This window comes from Puma concolor, chromosome C1 (genome assembly GCF_028749965.1).
Source record: "Puma concolor isolate L17-30 chromosome C1, mPumCon1.1.hap2, whole genome shotgun sequence".
In the NCBI taxonomy this organism is placed as follows: domain Eukaryota; kingdom Metazoa; phylum Chordata; class Mammalia; order Carnivora; family Felidae; genus Puma; species Puma concolor.
In genome coordinates this window covers 51,659,954-51,678,569 of record NC_141674.1, presented here as the reverse complement: position 1 = coordinate 51,678,569, position 18,616 = coordinate 51,659,954, and the positions used below count along the sequence as shown (strand labels likewise).

The window sequence follows — 18,616 nt, the reverse complement described above, 5'->3', positions numbered from 1 at the left end:
GAGATGAAAGAAACACAAAAGCTAAATGTAATACCTGCTTCTGAGAAAAGGAATAAAATTATAAAAGGTATTAGATTGACAGATCTAACTAGATGACAGTAGTATTGTTATGAAATCTACAATAAAATATTTAGACATAAATGGTCACAATGAATACAACTTATTCTCAAATGGTTCCGAAAAATAATTTCATATGTATGTATGTATGTATATATATGTATGTGTGTGTGTGTATATATATATATATATATATAAGATTAATCTGGGTAAAGGATTTTAGTTGTGTTTTATGTACTATTATTATTCTTGCATATTTTCTCTAAATTTAAAGTTACATCTAAATAAAAAGATTTTAAAATTTTTAAAAAAGGGAATAACCAAAAATTCCAAATAAGGAGAGGATTTGCCTTACTGACTATTAAAACACATTACAAAACTAGAGTAATTTGGGCACCTGGGTGGCTCATTCAGTTAAGCATCTGACTTCAGCTCAAGCATAATCTCAGTTTGTGTGTTCGAGCCCCACATCAGGCTCTGTGTTGACAGCTCAGAGCTTGGAGCCCGCTTCGGAGTCTGTGTCTCCCTCTCTCTGTCCCTCCCCCACTTGTGCACGATCTCTCTCTCTCTCAAAAATAAACAAACATTTAAAAAAACTAGAGTAATTAAAGTTTAGTAAAAGTTAAATTTATTATTATTAGCAAAGGATGACACTGAATAAAACATAATAGGGAGAAAAGAAATAACATAGAAAATATTTCACATCATTGAAAAAATGGCTAATTTGCTAAACAGTGCTAGAGTAATAAGCTAGCTGGTTTAATAAAGCTACCTCACAGATTATGAATTCTAGACAAGTTAAAGAATTGAACACAAATGCACACACTTGGCACATGTGCTTATACGCCAGAGAAGTGTTAATTAAAATTTTTTAAACAATCTTGAAGAAACGGACTTTCTAAGCTTGGTATACAAAACTAGGAATCAGAAAGGAAACTGTAATCACATAAAAATGAAAATTTCAATATAGGAAGAAGAAAAAGAACTTTAACTAGGTTAAATTACAATTCATCAATTAGGAAAAACTTCAATATCTATTACATAGAAAAAGGATGAATGTTTCTAATACACAAAGAGCTCCTATAAATCAATAAGGGCAAAAAACACACCCCCCCCAAAAATCCAGGCATTCCAAAGAAAAAGGCCAATAAACACAGAAAAATATTTTCAAACTTACTAAATCTAAGTAATGCACATTAAAGGAGTTTCGTATTTTTTTCATCATCATAAGAGATTAAATTGGTGAGTCTGAAGAAACAAGCATTTTACATAATTATTTCTCAAATAATAAAGTCCATGAGGGCAAAGAATGTGTCTTCTTCACTACTATATCCTTATAGCTAGCACACTGGTGTGCTAATAGACACAAACATCTGCTGATGACTAAATTTTGGTATATGCATATTATGATATAGATCTATATTTATTATGATAAAAAGATATTCAGGGAGCATCAAAATATGTGAGGCAAAACTGATAAAATTGTAAGAAGAAACAGATGAATCCTTATTACGGTTACAGACTTTAACATCCCTCTAACAGAAATACAGGTCCAGCAGGCAGAAAATCAGTAAAGACAGTGTTGAATTAAATAGCACCATCAGTGGCACCTGAGTGGCTCAGTCAGTTAAGCCTCAGACTTTGGCTCAGGTCATGATCTCACGGTTCACAAGTTTGAGCCCCACATCGGGCTCTATGCTGTCAGCATGGAGCCCACTTCGGATCCTCTGTTCCCCTCTCTCTCTGCCCCACCTCCGCTTGCTCTCTCTCTCTCTCTCTCTCTCTCTCAAAAATATATAAACATTTTAAAAACAAGTAAATAGACCATTAATCAACTGGACATAATTGACAGACTACTTCACCCAACAAAAATAGATTACACATTATTCTCAAGTTCACATGGAATATTCACCAAGAATGACCAGATTCTGGGCCATAAAACACCTCTTAACAAATTTAAAAGAATAGAAACCATACATTTGTTCTCACCACAATGGAGTTAAAACTAGAAATCAGTAACAGAAAGTTGGCTGCAAAATCTCCAAATACTTGGAGATTAAACAAAACACTTCTAAATAACACAAGGCCAAATAAGAAACATCAAGAGAAATTAAGAAATGTTTTTAACTAAATGAAAATGAGAATACAACTTAAAATTTGTGATATGCCGCAAAATTCCCTTAAAATTTACAGGAAATTAATAGCATTGAGAATGCATATATTAGAAAAGAAGAAAGATCTAAAAACAATAACCTAAGCCTCCACCTTAGGAAATCAGAAAAAGAAGAGCATATTAAGTCTAAAGTAAGCAGAAAAAAAAGAAATAATAAAAATTAAGGCAGAAAGAAAGAAATCAGTAGAGAAAAGCAACAAAACCAAAGCTGATTCTTTGAAAAGATCAATAAAATCTACAAGCCTACAGCCAGTCTAGCTAAGAAAAAAAAAGAGAGAGAGAGAGAGAAAACACACAAATTACTAACATCAGAAATGAAACAGGGGACATCATCACAGATCCCATGGCCATTAAAAGGACAATAAAGGAACATTATGAACAGTTCTATGCTCACAAATTTGATAACCTAGATGAAATGAAGCAATTCCTTTAAAGACAGTTTGCCAAAATTCACACAAGTAGACAATTTACATAGGTCTATATCCATTAGAAAAATATGAATCAACAATTAATAATCTTCCAAAAAAAAAAAATCAGGCTCAGATGGTTTCACTGTTGAATTCTACCAAATATTTGTACCAATTCTCTACAATCTCTCCCAGTAGAAGCAGATAAAATACTTCCTAATTCATTCTATGAGGTCAGCATTACCCTAATACCAAAATCGGACAAAGACATTATTGGTACTGGCAAAAGAATAGACAAATAGATCAATGGAACAGAATAGAGAGCCCACAAATAGACCAACATAAATACAGTCAACTGGTCTTTGACAAAGGAGTAAAGGCAATACAATGGAGCAAAGACAGTCTTTTCAATAAATGGTGCTGGAACAACTGGACATACACATGCAAAAAAAAAAAAAAAAAGGAGCTAGACAAGACCATACACCTTCTACAAAAATTACTCAAAATGGACTGTAGACCTAAATGTGAAACACAAAACTATAAAAATCCTAGAAGATGACATGGAAGAAAACCTAAATGACCTTCAGTATGGCAATGACTTTTTAGACATAGCACCAAAGGCACAAACCCTTAAAAAAAAAAAATAACTGGTAAACTGGACTTCATTAAAATTAAAAACTTCTCAGGGCACCTGGGTGGGTCAATCAGTTAAGCATCTGACTTCCACTCAGGTCATGACCTTGTGGTTTGTGCGTTCAAGCCCCACATCAGGCTGTGTCCTGACAGCTCAGAGCTTGGAGCCTGCTTTGGATTCTGTGTCTCCCTCTCTCTCTGCCTCTCTCTCTCTATCTCTATCTCTCTCTCAAAAATAAATATTAATTTTTTTTAATTTAAAACTTCTCTGTGAAAGAGAATGTCAAGAGAATGAAAAGACAAGCCACAGACTGGGAGAAAATATTTGGAAAACACACATCTGATAAAGGTGTGCTATGTAAAATATACAAAGATGTTTAAAACTCAATAAGAAAATGAACAACCTAATTTTAAAATGGTCCAAAGACCTAAACAGATTCACCTCACCAAAGATGGAAAATAAGCATATGAATATATTCTCCACATACGCTATCCGGGAAATAAAATTAAAACAATGAGATACCACTACATAACTATTAAAATGGCCAAAATCCAAAACACTGATAACACTAAATGTTGGCAAGGATGTCAAGCAATATGTACTCTCATTCATTGCTGATGGGTATGCAAAATGTTACAGCTACTTTGGAAGACAGTTTGGCAGCTCCTTACAAAACTAAACATACTCTTAGCATATGATTTAGCAATGGTGCTCTTTGGTATTTACCCAAAATGAAATGAAAACAATCCACACAAAAACCTGCACACAGATGTTTATAGCAGTTTTATTGGAACTTGGAAGCAACCAAGATCTCCTTCAGTATGTGAACAGATAAACTATAATACATTCAGACAAAAGAATGTTACCCAGGCACCTAAATGAACTATCAAGCCATAAAAAGATATGAAAGAAAACTAAATGTATATTACTAAGTGAAAGAAGCCAATCTTAAGAGGCCACTGTATGTCAAACTGTACATTCCGGAAAAGGCAGAACTACAGAAACAGTAGGGGCACCTGGGTGGCTCAGTTGGTTTAGCATCTAACTCTTGATATCGGCTCAGGTCTTGATCTCCCAGATCATGAGAGGGAGTCCCACCACATTGGGCTCCATGCTGAGTGTGGAGCCTAGTTGGGATTCTCTCTCTCTCTCTCTCTCTCTCTCTCTCTCTCTCTCTCTGTCTCTCTGTCTCTCTCTCTCTGTCTCTCTCTCTCTGCCCTTCCCTCACTCTCATGCCCTCTCTCTTACACACTCTCAAAATAAATATTTTTTAAAAATGTGTTAAAAACTACAGAAGCAGTAAAAATATATGTGTTTGTGAGGGATTGGGGCTGTAGGCGTAAAGATGAATAGGCAGAACACAGAGGATTTTTAGGCAACTGTTTTTAGATTTTTAGAAACTATTCTCTAGAATACTACAGTTGTAGATACATGTTATTATACATTTATCCAAACCCACACAATGTACACTAAAAGTGAACCCTAATATATAAACTATGGACCTGGAGTGATAATGATATGTGACTGTAGGTTTGACTAATAAATGTACCACTCTGGTGCAGGATGTTGGTTGGGGGTGGGGGGGTTGTGGTTCTGTGTTTTGTGGGACAGGAGGTAATGTAAGAACTCTGCTCAATTTTGCTACGAACCTAAAAAGTTAAAGTTTACTAAATTTATATAGAGATAAAGGAAGAGAGAATAGTATAAATGCAATTTACACATCTATATGCATATTAGATATGTATATAGAATTGCACACACCACAAAATATGGAAAAACAATGTCTAGAAGTCCACACTAAATGTAGAACTAAGAGATGAAATGTCATATTTTCTTAATTTTTTGTACTTTATTATTCAAACTTTATATTGAACCCATTTTAAATTAACAAAATATTCAAAAAAATGCTCCCATTAAAAATTGAATACAGAACATTACAAATGTGCCTGAAATTGCTTGACTAAGAAGTCTACAGAGAAGACATTCCATTACAAAATTCCTAAGCAGACTGTAAGAAAGATAAAATGCTGACAGAGTGCTTTTTCCTTTTTAAGATAAACAATTTTATTTTTCCAGTTCTTAAAGACATCACACTCAGCTATTTAGTCACGTAGAAAACTTAACTTCCTCAATATAATTCCCTATGGCAGTTTTGGCCGAATAAAATGAATTAGAGGAAATCCCTAGTTAATTCATAATTTTTGTTTCTCTTTAAAATAATAGTCAGATTTGGAAAGAGGAAAAGGAATAAATTAATAACTGAGTCCATTCAGTCTATTAAAATGTCTTTTTTATATCTGTGTGAGATAAGCCAAGGAAAGGCAAGACAAACAGTACTTTTAGTTTAACTAAAATGAGCAAAAAAATAAATAAATAAAACCACAATGAACTTTGACAGCAGTCTCACTGCAAAATTCTAAACTATCCTCACCCACAAATTCCCTTTCCAAAAACTTTCCTAATTTTTAAAAAAAATTAAAAATTAATTAAAATTCATTCTATCAGGTATAAAGGGATGATTTACTCATTATCTATATTTCAATCTCTTTTGTTATCTAAAATACCTGGTTTCACTGCTGCAGTGATCAAAACAATATGCCAAAATTCTTGTTTATTTTATGTAGTGTTGTCAGAGCCTCAGTCTGGAAAACCATCAAAATAACACTGTTCCCAATTTCCACTGTGAAGAAGGGATTTATACTTATTTCTTGAAATTTAGAGAAATAAGTAACTTTTTTCAAGTAGACTTTATTAGTGCATACTACAATAAATCTTACCATCCATCATTCCCATATTTCTGTTCACTACTTACATTCTGACAAATCCATTTTAATTAAAAAATAGCAGTAAAGAAGAGAAAATTCTATTTTATTTTATCTTAGTAAACATAAAGCTATCAGATGAGGTTTATTCCTAAACTTTACTGTTAATTATGTGAAAAGCAGAGTGAAGACTAAGCAGAGTTCTTTTGCAAAGCAGAGCTACAACCCTTGATATGAAAATCATCGATTGAGACCCAGATGTCATTTTTAGAGAGTCACTTTTCTAACCATAACCATGCATTAAGACAGTCGATAAATTATAAACTGATAAATGTAAAGGGTACTCAAATCAATGCCCTTGAAGGGCAGATGAAGGTAATCAGCCTCTCTCATATGGCAATAGACAGAATATTTTATCCACTGAGAATTTAAAGCCAAGTAAAAGCTCCTGACAGAACTTCAGGAACTGATTCTACAGAATATATCTCAGTCACATAGTACAACCGACAAAAACACTACAGATTTACTGGATTTGCGTATGCTTGGGCATCTTCCCCAAACGGTATTCTGCAGCAAAATGAAATATAGATATTGATTTAGAATTTTTATGTGCTTTTAGCTATACCATCAAATAAAATGAACTGTGAGGTCCATTCTAAGTTTTCATCTACTGTAACCTTTTCTACCTGCTTGCACTTTTAGTAACAAATTATTAATCCCTTGTCTGACCTTGAATGTCTCTCAATATGTTGGTCTGTCATCTCTGCTCTCTTATTGCCCTCCATCTCAGTTCTTTGCAGAAACATCAATTACTGTATCCATTTCTATTCCCTCTTTTCCTATATTTGCCAATCTTCTATCTTCCTACACTGAACTTGGTAGTCTAACAATGTTGTTTGTAAACCTAGCATGTTTATTTCTTTTAAAAAGTCACCAATATGAAGAAAGGGTGAACACTGGTAATATTTATTTGGATTGTCCCCTTTCAGAGCTAAGGGTTAGGCAAAGTAGATGATAGTAAGAGATAAGGATAAAAAAGACTGAGAAAAGGAACAGATATATAATAAGGACAGGACTCACATATTAAGAAACTGGCTTTTAAAAGAAGGATGAAAGGGGCACCTGGGTGGCTCAGTCAACTGAGCATCTGACTTCGGCTCAGGTCATGAGTTCAAGCCCTGCATTAAGCTCTCTGCTGTCAGCACAGAGCATTTTAGATCCTCTGTCACCCTCTCACTCTGCCCTTCCCCTGCTCACAGGCTCGTGCTCTCTCCCTTTCTCTCTCAAAAATAGTAAAAAAAAAACAACAACAACCCATTTTTAATAAGATAGTTTTGCCTCAAGGATACATCTTACAAACATTCTTTCGACTCCTCAGGATCACACCCTCCTGGTAAAAACACTACATGAATGCACAGCTACTTTACAATGATAACGCAAATAAAAGGTACTACTTATGCATTCTTCTCTTAAATCTAAAAATTACAAAGAAGACACTAAGTACTGAGCATTCATTTACCCTCAAATGTGGCCTTGCTATCAAGTTCCTACAGGCAAAAGCCTCCATTTGTGCAGTACATGTTCAGACTGTAAAGTCGTCATCATAACAATCTAAACAGGATATAAGGAGTTTAAATGACCTCAATCATTTACTTGAAAATTATAGTAAGAAGTATTAATGATATTTGGCCTGCCTTAAGTATTCCTTGGCTCTTCTTGATCTTATCTCTAAGATCATATAATACTTACTTCATCTTGATCTTATCTCTAAGAAACATAAAATATTTACTATAATTTGATAAATAAATTTTAATAATATCACATAACCTCTGGGGTCTGTAAGTCTGGGGTAACTATGAATGGTTGGAGCCTCCATACTTCAAAATACAACTTTGCAAGCGGTTAAGTATGTAGTCTGCATATAAGAAGCAACATACAGGGTCAAATCATTTAATTGACAAAATTAACCTAACCTCTACAAGTATGGAAGGATTTCAGAATCTCAGGATTCAAAGGGAATTTACCAAGTATCTAGTAACCAGAGAGTAGTAATATTAATAACAGTTCTTAACCATTTTTTCCCACATAATGCACTCCAATCTATCAGTAATCTCTCCTAACCTACAGTGTACAATGAAAGAAAATGTGTGAATTTCAAAAATTAAAAAAACAAAACAAAACACTCCCACTCACCGGAATCTAACCTGCTGTCTGGTTCAAACTCACTCACTAATCACTAATCATATTCAACCACCTATATAGCAGTGAGATCTCCTTTACAACATCCTAGCCAAGTGCATTCACCCAGCTTCTAGGGAACACCTCCAAAACAGGGCGCTCAGTACTTAATGAGCTTTAAGTACTGAGCTATAAATTTAAAAGCCTGATAGTGTTTTAAACTATTTTTCTTTACTAACATAACTATTCTAGAGTATCCATATAACTATATTATTCCAGCTCATTTTATAAATTCTTTTAATGTTTGTTTATATTTGAGAGAGACAGAGTGTGTGTGCACGAGCCGGGGAGGGGCAGAGAGAGAGGGAGACAGAATCTGAAGCAGGCTCCAGGCTCTGGACTGTCAGCACAGAGCCCGACATGGGGCTCGAACTAATGAGCCATGAGATCATGACCTGAGGTGAAGGCGGACACTTAACCCACTGAGCCACCCAGGCGCCCCATTCCAGCTCATTTTAAACAACTTCACTTGTCTGAAAGACATATGGAACCGAAAGTCTGTATCCTTTTAATTTCTACCAATTGATCCTGGTTGGGCCTTCTGAAACTAATCTGTCTTACATTTGATAACCCATCATATAAAGACCTCCCATACCCTCCCACCTACCTCCCAGTTGCATCATCTCTTTTCCACATTAAATATTCTCAATTTCTTCAATTAGTCAGAAGACTGCTATATGAGTGTTAATGAGGGCCTCAGTCAGAATACTGGTAAGGGGATAAGAAATGAGATATAAGCAACAAGGTGAGATGGTAGAACTACCAACATCATACAAATATATGAATGTTTATATACGTACATACAGGAAACACTAAAGTGACTCTGAGATTTCAGGTCTGATGTCTAGGAGGATAATAATGCCATTAACAGAAACAGTTAACCCAATAGGAGAAGGCTAAAGGGGAAGATGGGAAATTCAATTTCAGACACAGTGATTTTGAGGTTTAACATGTAAATATGGATAAGACCTTTTCCAAGTCCATTAGTTTACTTCTACTACAAAAAGGTGCATCCATATTATTGAGACTAATAATTATACCTCACTTAAACACAAAATATCACATTAATTCATTCATCAAGTATTTGGTTACTTTCATAAGGAACCATGGGAGATACAATGAGCCATGAAACCCAGTTCCTGACCCCATTAAACTTACATTCTAATATGAAAGATGTTTGTAACTAACCAGAAATCAAGACAGAACATGGTATGTCTCACAGTAGAAATATAAAATGTTATAATTATTCAGAGAAATATTTTCCCCCTTTCCAATGAGAATATTCACATATGAAAAAAATCACACACAGTCACAACTGGGACTCTTCAAATACAAAGACCAAGGACACACAAATAACATAAATCTTACTATTCTGGGTATAAATGAGGATAACACTAGCCATATTCCTTAGGAATGTGTTAAAGTACCCTCAACAATTATGTCTATTGTTAAAGATTAATGCTTGAATTGTATCATCACTCAAAAGAAGAGCATTGTTTAAAATGTTCACAAACACAATTGTTTTGGCTTATAAATGGAATTGTTTGATGTCATTTTCTCATCATTCCTAATTTTAAACAATAGTGTATCAATTTGAAAATAGAGCTACAAGTTTACAGCCTTACAAAGATAAAAACTGCATATTTTCTACCTGATATAACTATTCTGGAGTTCCCTATAACTATATATTATTGATAAAGTTTTAAATTATTATGGCTACTTTAGTCATTTTACTAGATAACTTACAGAGTCTACAAAAAATTAGTAAGACCTTTATATTTTAAATTGAAAACATAATCACAGAAAAAATAATTCAAATGACTTGGAACATATAATTTGACTATACATCTTTAGTGGAATATAGTCTAAGGACATAAAATGGCAAAGAAATCTTTAAGTGGTAAATCTGTTGTTGGAGAGTATCAGTATAGTAATTCCAAAACTAACTTAAATGTTTTATAGGATAGATGGGTAAATATATTAATACAGTTTTGAATCGGAATTCTCCCTGTAGGAAAAGGGAGATACAAATATGAACTGACAGAAGGTGAAGATAAACTCTGTGGTTCTGAATCCGAATTGAAAGCGTCCTATAAATTCATGATTTCTTGGGGCGCCTGGGTGGCGCAGTCGGTTAAGCGTCCGACTTCAGCCAGGTCACGATCTCGCGGTCCGTGAGTTTGAGCCCCGTGTCGGGCTCTGGGCTGATGGCTCAGAGCCTGGAGCCTGTTTACGATTCTGTGTCTCCCTCTCTCTCTGACCCTCCCCCGTTCATGCTCTGTCTCTCTCTGTCCCAAAAATAAACGTTGAAAAAAAAAATTAAAAAGTAAATAAATAAATTCATGATTTCTTTTAAAAAATGTGTGTGTGTGTGTGTGTGTGCGCGCGCGCATGTGTGTCCATTTATTTAAAGAGCCTAAAAGCAGTGATACTCCAGTAGCAGTGAGTATATTCAATGCCCAAATCTTGGTTTCTGAGTACTGTTTTCCAATAAATTGAACCAGGACTCCATTGCAAAATGGCTAACTCCAGGTCTTAAGCAAGGAATATCAAGGTGAGCCTGGAACATCTTTTGTACAAAAAATTAAGAATATGCCCAAATACCAACATGGACATATGCAAAGGCCATAGGAACTGGCTTGAAGGGACTAATCAGATTTGAGATAATTTAATCATCAAAAAAAGAATAACAGTGAGGCACCTCACTGGCTCAGTCGGTAGAGCATGTGACTCTTGATCCGGGTCATGAGTTCAAGCTCCACATTGGGCATGGAGCCTACTTTAAAAAAGAAAAAAAAAGGGGGGAGGGGGGACACTTGGGTGGCTCAGTCAGTTGAGCATCCAACTCTTCATTTTGGCACAGATCACGATCTCATAGTTCATGGGTTTAAGCCCCTCATTGGGCTTTGTGCTGGCCTCTGTGCTGATAGCTCAGAGCCTGGAGCCTATTTCGGATTCTGTCTCTCCCTCTCTCTCTCTGTCCCTCCCCCTCTTGCACTCTCTCTCTCAAAAATAAATAAACATTAAGAAAAAAAATTTTAATAAAACAATCTACAGAACAAAATAGCCTAGAGTCTTCAAAAATAGCAGTCTTGAGGGGCGCCTGGGTGGCTTAGTCGGTTAAGCATCTGACTTCAGCTCAGGTCATGAACTCATAGCTCATGAGTTCAAGTCCTGTGCTGGGCTCTGTGCTGACGACAGCTCAGAGCCTGGAGCCAGCTTTGGATTCTCCCTCTCTCTGTTCCTCCCCCACTCATACTCTGTCACTCTCTCTCAAAAATAAATAAATATTTTTTAAAAGAAATTTTTTTAATTAAAAAAAATGTCGGTCTTAAAAGAAAAAAAAAACAGGAAGGAGGAAGAATAAAACAAACATGACAACTAAGAAAATTCATAATCTCTGGTTGGATTCAGTATGTTTTTTAAGCTATAAGGGAGATTACTGATAAACATTTGGATAAATTCCGATTTTTTAATATGGCCTATACATTAAATAATACCAATCAGGGTTAAATTACTTGGGTGTGCCCACAGCATTATAGCTATGTAGGAAAATGTCCTAATTCATACGAGATGTATGGCGAAGAATTTAGGAGTGAAGTGTCATGATGTCTCCAACCTCAGTTTCCAATGGTTCAGCATGAAAAAAAAAAGCATGCATGTGTGTGTATTTAGAGAGAGAGAAAACAAATGAGGTATAATGTTAACAACTAGTGAATCTAAGTAAAAGATGTGCAGATATTTGCTGTACTATTCTTTTAGCTTTTTTATAGGTTTGAAACTTTCAAAAGAAAAAAGTTGGAAGAAAAAGTAGGGTGGAAATTAAATTTATTTTCATGTAGCTGATCAGGCTATATTAAGTCTAACTACTTACTCATCCTATCCATAAGTGCTAAAATCAAGTATGAAGTTCAGAAAGGTTTGGCTAAAAATAAAAGTACTAATTCTAACAAATAATAAGTAATTACAAACCAAGCCACCATTAGTTTCCTATGATAGCTGTAGACTAAACATAATCTCTGACGAAAATTCTTAAAAGATGACATGTGGTAAGTCATCTAGGACAATTATAAATTAGCAAAACTATGCTAAGTAATATTTATTCCAAATCCAAATATGACTAGCCAAACAAATTTTTTCTCCAATTGGGATCTATTAGTTACAAGGATCTCTAAAATTAAAATGTTAATACAGATATACAGATAATTTCAGACCACATATCTCTAATAAAAATAAACACAAACTCTGTATCAGTAATTTTGTTAACCTATGCATGTATTATATATCATTTAATCCTTTTAACAACTCTGTAACACAGATACTAATATTATCCTCATCTTACAGATTAAGAGGAAAAAAGGCTTGGAAGACTAAATAACTACTACAAGGTTATACTGCTAGTAAATAGCAAAACACATCTTGAATCCAGGCAGTCTGACTCCAGAGCCCATGCTCTTTGCTCTTCTACTGCTTTACTATGAAATGTAAAATTTTAAAAATAAACTGTACTGATTCAAAATTTATGAAAAATTACACAAAGGAGCCATTTCAAGGAAAAATCAAAAGCATGCCTTTCTTCCCAAATACACATTTAAATTTACATATACACTAACTGAATGAAAAAGCTAGAATTTAACCAGAAGCCCAATGTATTGCCAAATCCCACGTGAAAATAAAGATCATATATAACTGACTCAGTTACCTATTCATATATATGGCTGAATATGTTACATATAAATTCAAAACGAATACCAACATGCTTTCATCTAGAAGTTTATCCCTGCTCTCAAAAAAAAAAAAAAAACTGAAAAAATTTATTTCAGGTACATCATTCCTCAAATATACTTAATTAAAACAATGACATAAAAGAAAAAAAAAGAATAAGCAATTAACCTTGAAAATGTTAACAAATAAACCATGTCCCTCCAAACCTGGTCATCTTACAGTGTTCTCTTAGTGAACTATACCACTATCCATCCAGTTACATAAGCCAAAAACCTAGTGGTGGCAGCACCTTCCTCTTCCTCTTTCCTCATGTCCAATCCATCACCTAGTTCCACCTCCTAAATATCTCTAAATCCATCACTTCTATCTTCACCACCATCTGGCCCAAGATATAATCATCTCTAATCTGGCCTCTTCCCATCCACACTGCTGTCCTTTTTGTAAACAGTTTTTCCTCTGTATAACATCAAGTCCTCTCTTATAGCACTTAAAATAGCTGGAACTTTAAATATCTTTGAACATTTGATTTATGTCTGCCCCCCCTGTTACACAGTAAGTTCTATGAGGGTAGTTCTGTGATGAAGCTCACCATTTCATCATTGTGATTGAGAAGAGTGCCCAGTTAATAAATAAATGCTAAATAACTGAATGCATGTCAAAGATTTCAAGTTTATTTATAAACAGGGGGGAAAATGGTTATAAGGTCCACCAACCATTATAAGGAGTATTTTATTTCATCATTTCTAGATCATACATTTTCACATTTTAACTCTGAAAATGAATACAACTTATAGTTGACGATCTTTGTTTAATTGGCAATATTTTCTTCTTTCATAGTGATTCATAAACAAAGGTGTATCTTGGAATTTTTTCTAAAACCTCATGATTTGATGAAATAAGTAAATAAATCTACAACACACCTGGTCCAATCAGTTCAAACTTGGTAATGTAGCCTCCCTTCTCCTTTGGCCACCACCCTACTCCCAATATTTAATAATTAACAGAACCTACTGGTTCTTTCATCAACAGCTATCAAATGCATTCCTGTCTTCCAGTCCCACTATAATAACAGTAGATCTATCTAATCCCTCTTTGCTTCATATCTGAACTCTTGTCATAGCTTCATTCACTTAAACATTTGCTTCAAATTCAACCAATACTGTGCACTTGTGTGTGCAAGTTACTGAAAAGCAGTCCAGTTATCTGTCCCTCCCTCTCCTCTGTCTCCCCTACAATTCAGAATTTTATTATTTTTATGCCTCAAGCTAAAATCACTTTTCTTCACGTTTCTACCTACCAATTCTATATACGCTATTTTAGTTCTAGATTAAATCCCATCTTCTTCATTAAATCTTTCCTAGTTAATCTCTCTTTTCAACTTTAACATTCTAAAATACATAAAATCTAATGCATATTGGCTATATCTGCTCCTTCTTGAAGGCAAGGTTTACATGCCATACATTCTGCTATAGTGTAAGCTCCCCAAGAGCTTACTTTTGTTTCTTTTGTTCACTGTTATATCTCCAGCACCTAGAAGAGTATCTGGTACATAACAGCTGCTTCAATAAATACTTACTGACTTAATGCTCCTTATATATTCCAGGGTAGAGAATACATCTTGGCAGCTGTGGTTGAGTGGGAAGAGTCAAAATGGACTCTTTTGGACTAAATGGACTAAATGACTTGAACTCTTTGAGGTTCAGTTTCTCAATCTGCTAAATGTAAATAATATTCAGCAGCTCACGAAGTTGTTATATTGATTAAGTGCAGTAATGCTTTAATAGCATCTACTACAGAGCTGAGAACAACAGGATGCTCTCAATAAATGTTTTGATGATTTTGTCATGATCGCTAAATAGTAAGACATATTCAGTGAATGCCTACTAAATCAATAAAATCTCAAGAAAAATATAAAGTTTGAGTAATGTCTAGCCCCTTAGCATTTATCTAATCAAGAATTCTATGAGTGAATTACATCTGAAATATTATATATTTAGCTCCAAATTGTAAGCATGGCTGAAACCATTTCTGATTAGGAATAATTCCCATTTGACAGGGTACAAGTATTAATATTTATATTTTACTGACATATACAGATTGTATTTAAATGCTTAAAGAAGAACAAAAGTTTTGTTAGGATTTCCATAGTGCAATAATCAGAATAGAAGAAAAGCTGCAGACTTATTTGAGCTACACAGTCCCCATAAAGCCAGGAAGTACAAAAATTTCTGTCTACAAAACATTAATGAATAGTATACAATGCTGTTTTACCAGATTTATCAAAATATATAAAAATACACCATAAACAATTACAACAAATAAACTTTTCAACATATTTGCATTCTATTTTACAGAAAGAATATCAGTTAAGTAGTTTTTAAACTTTTTTTTACTAAACTATACAATTCCTTATACTGACTACTTATTAACTGTAAACAATTCCCCAAATTTTACAGAGAATTAATTTATAATTGAATATAATATCAGATTACTAGACCAATTAGAAACTCTTAGAATTAGAATCTTCCTTGTTCAGCAAACAGGCTTTATTAATTTGTAAGTTGGAACATACATAGACTTTACCTTTCAAAGCTTTTCCAATCCCTCTGGGTACTTTCAATGACTCGTAATCTAATTACAAATCACAAGCAAGCAAGAAGGAACGAGCACTCCGTTGTGTCCATTAACTGACACAAAATCATTGCAAATTCCAGTAGGGACACATATTCTGAGTAGGAATAGAGGGGAAAAAATCCCACCTAAGTAATTCAGATACAAAAAAGCTGTAGGACAAAGTATTCTACTTTAACTGTAAGGAAGCATCAAACCTCTTGGAAAATAACACAAAATGAAAATGTAAGCCAAAAAATGTTAAGAAATTATAAACTCAATAAGCAGTCATGCTGAGATGACCACTGAAATCTCTCACATTCACCAGTCATCATAAGAATGTATTCGAACCTCCAGCCTATGAAGCCCTTAGACGTAGATGAAGGTTTAGAGTTGAGGGTGACTAAGAACCAAATAGAGTGAACGTTAATTTCTGGATGGAAAGGCATTAAGATATTCAGGCGAGTGTTAAGGTCTGCAGCAGTAACAAAGGCCAAAAAGGAGATAAGGTGTTAGGAATGGTAAGATTGAGATCTTGAGAATCTAATTTTTTTTTTTCATGCCTTTTCTTTTTTAATGGAAACAAGTTAAACGGATGTGATAGCTTAGTGGACAAGAGGTCGTATCTGGAATACCTAAAAAAAAGCCACAAGGAGAGTGGGGAACAAGCAGCCCACAGGAAGGCTTACGGTTAGTTAGGTTTGGAGCCCGGGTAGGGCAAGAGGTCAGAAGGCAAATTACACTAAAAAGTAGATGAGGGAGGTGCCAAATCCCTCAGAGAGCGTAAACGGTTGGTTACAGGATCTCCACTGAAGGTGGGTCCCCCCAAAACCCGGTCATTTGGGTACCAGAGACGCTAAGTCCCAACCTTCTCCTGATTCCGCTAGGCTCAAGTCGCCCCTCACCGAAACAGAACTGGAAAGGTGTAAAAAATGTGCAAGAGCCACCAACCCGGGAAGTGTTCCAGCTCTAGCAGCAGCCGCCCCAAAAGCAGCCCTCACACACGCAGACGCTCCGACCTCAGCGCCGCAGCCACAGGAATCCCGAGCTTCCCGGCCACCGTAGTAAGAGGAAAGGCCTCCCTTTCGAACCCAGTATGTCAGCCACTTCCGGGGCATTAAATCCTTTTGATTGGCCGTAGCAATATCAACCGCCCACAGGCCCACGACCCACTCACTTCATCCATCCCTTTTCTCCCGCTCTTTGCCATCCCAACCCCTAGGTCACCAATACGGCAAGCGCAGAGCCAAGGGAAAGTATGTGTCTGTAAGCAATGTCTCTAATAGACAAGCCACATTGTGTCTGCTTTGAGTTCCCGCTGAACAATTGGACTTCAACTCCCAGCATGCAACGCCACACCACGCCTCCTCCTTCGGCGCGGAACTACAAGACCCAATATGCACTGCGCCCCTTTTTTTTCAGTTTTCACCTGACACCCGGAGATCCCAGATGTGTTTTCAGAGGAGTCACTAAATTTCTTGTAATAATGTAGACCTTCCTACCAAGACTCACTTTGATAAAGATACATATATTCCTTTCTATCCTGTTGTGAAGGTTGTCTAAGCCAAGCTGTAGTTGAGTCTGATAGACAAAAAGTTATAAAATACTAAGGAATGTGTGCGCTGATTTTCCACATTCCTTTTATTTTTCAAGGATTGAAACACAGGACGGTATAAAGGTTTTTTATGAGATGGAAATTTTTATCCATACTCATAAGGAGTCTGAGGGAAATACTAAAGTATTGCAAAGTGTAATCCTAGGTCGTTTTGCAGTACTGAAAGATTGCGTTGGAACAAGGTCTGCCAGGCATGCTTCTGAATTGCATAGGAAATTATAGTAGGACCTGGGAGTAAAAAATTAACAGTCTGTATTACCGGACTATGTACCTACAAGGGAAAAGAAACCTTTCAGATTGAAGAGTTGAAAGTTAAAAATTAAATTTTAAAATGTTTTTCACTTTTGGGGTGGTTGGGTGGCTCAGTCGTTTGAGGTCAGGTCCTGAGCTCACTGTTCATGAGTTCGAGCCCCACATCTCTGCTGACAGCGCAGAGCCCTCTTTGGATCCTCTGTCCCCCTCTCTCTGTGCCCCTCCCCTCCTTTTACTCTCTCAAAAATAAACATTTTTTTAGTGTTTTTCACTTTTTTAACATATTAATGGTTTGGATTATTTTCATTATTCTTACAAAAACAGATAACTGGAACTATTTATTTTCTGTTATGTGGTAGGGCAACCAAGTGACCAATTACACAAGATCATAAATGTAACATTTATTAGATTTAACAAACTGACTTATCTTGCCTCATTAGTCTGTGATTCCATATTTTAAAATACAGAACTTTGTTTTGATTTCTTAGGACAGATAACATGCATTGAACAAGCTGTCTGTATGCCTTTTTGTTACTTTCATAAAGATTTGGATTACCAAGAATGAATGTATTTTATTTTTTATATTTTGCACTAATAGGCCATGAGAAACAATGCTTGAATCCTTAAACTATGTGGTAATTTTACAAAATAAAATTGACATATACCATTAACATTGGTTTTCTGTGGATTTACAGCAAAACAGATTTTAATTGGTTGGAAAAATGGAGTAGAATACTTACCATTTTTATAACCTCACATAGAAGTCACAGAGGGTAATTGTATTCTGTAACACGGACATGGCACCCACTACCATACAAACTGCTTCAAAACTCCAGTGTGCTAAATTATGCAGCACTAGCAAGTAAATATTTAAAATCTATGATCACAGAAAACAATCTGCTGCTTTCCATACTCATGCACCAAAACAATATGAATGCAATGAGAGAAACAGTTCCATTGGAATGATTAGAGGTAATGATAAACTATAATTAGGTTATCTGTTATTCATAACTGTTTGCAGTAAATACAAAATTGCATCCACTTATTAAAGATGTTATTAAAGAAGCTTTTAAAATATGCTAAATAATTGATATACATATCCTAAAGCAGTTTCAATGATCAATTGTGTAAATGAACGTGGAA

The 18,616-nt window shown here is 35.2% G+C and overlaps 1 protein-coding gene across 6 annotated transcripts in view; it reads right to left on the bottom strand.

The window, feature by feature from the left end:
• The window catches only part of ATG4C (autophagy related 4C cysteine peptidase), a 91,551-nt gene extending 74,844 nt beyond the window's left edge, over positions 1–16,707 (bottom strand). For 3 of the 6 annotated variants that reach the window (XR_015254754.1, XM_086717183.1, XM_086717186.1), the window contains exon 1: positions 16,558–16,707. The gene's annotated coding sequence lies outside the window, so the exon portion shown is untranslated. Of the gene's footprint in view, positions 1–8,878; positions 8,980–15,579; positions 15,725–16,557 lie in introns of all 6 variants that reach the window. The other 3 variants (XM_086717185.1, XM_086717184.1, XM_025935260.2) reach the window with 3 other exon arrangements.
• Positions 16,708–18,616: the final 1,909 nt, after the last annotated feature.